The 879-nt window shown below is 54.9% G+C and overlaps 1 non-coding gene across 1 annotated transcript; it reads left to right on the top strand.

The window, feature by feature from the left end:
* Window positions 1–312: 312 nt before the first annotated feature.
* Window positions 313–384, top strand: GNI_224840. Its single transcript has one exon. It is a non-coding gene; the product is annotated as a tRNA-Pro (tRNA).
* Window positions 385–879: the final 495 nt, after the last annotated feature.

The raw sequence follows: 879 nt of genomic DNA on the forward strand, positions 1-879 counted from the left end.
CGTAGACGGTACTGCAAGGCTTAACAATCTAATGGTAGGCTCGTCGTCCGATTCCGGCGAGGGGAATACGGTGGTTCGAGTCCCACTCCTGTCGAGCGTACCTCTGGGGTGGAAGTACCAAACAACGGAATTACCGGGTCGCATTGGGGTCGGCGTCCGTGGGTGGAGGCAGCCTGTGACAACAGGGTTTGTTTCTTCGCCAACAATTTGGCACGCTCGGGAGTTATTGGCAGTTTACTGTGGCGGTTTGAGTCCCGCTCCAGCCATTAATCCCGATCGGCAATCACAGTCAAAGATGGGCGCTATGCAGTTGGCTGTTTGGTCTACTGGTATGATTCTTCCTTAGGGTGGAAGAAGTCCTGGGTTCGATTCCCAGAACAGCCCAGCCCGTCATCAACGTTGCCGAAAACTGGGTAACGTCGGTCAGGCTCCCCAAAATTGATAGCAAAGCACGACCGCAATCCAGGCTGGGATTCTCTGCGAGTTTAGCGACCGGGACCCGGTGCATTTGTGGATGCGCCAGGTAGGAGGACTACCACTATAACTACAACCCTAGTTCAACCGATCCGAAACCTTCCATCCTGGTCCGTTAGCGATTCGGGAAATACCTCCCTGCCTGTGTGGCCGGGGTTTGCGGGCATTTCCCAATTGCATCAACCGGGACACGAATCCCGGATTTTATGCTTGGAAGACTCAATTCCCACCCTTGGACTATTGATGCATACGGCGTTTCGCCCCGTAGACGGACGACAGTGGCTCCATCGGGGTTTAGCGCAGTGGCAAAAAGGGATGGCACCACGGCCAGGTTCCCCAAAATTGATAGCAAAGCACAACCGCAATCCAGGCTGGGATTCTCTGCGAGTTTAGCGACCGGGACCC

Source organism: Gregarina niphandrodes, assembly GCF_000223845.1.
Source record: "Gregarina niphandrodes unplaced genomic scaffold scaffold00209, whole genome shotgun sequence".
Classification (NCBI taxonomy): Eukaryota; Apicomplexa; class Conoidasida; order Eugregarinorida; family Gregarinidae; genus Gregarina; species Gregarina niphandrodes.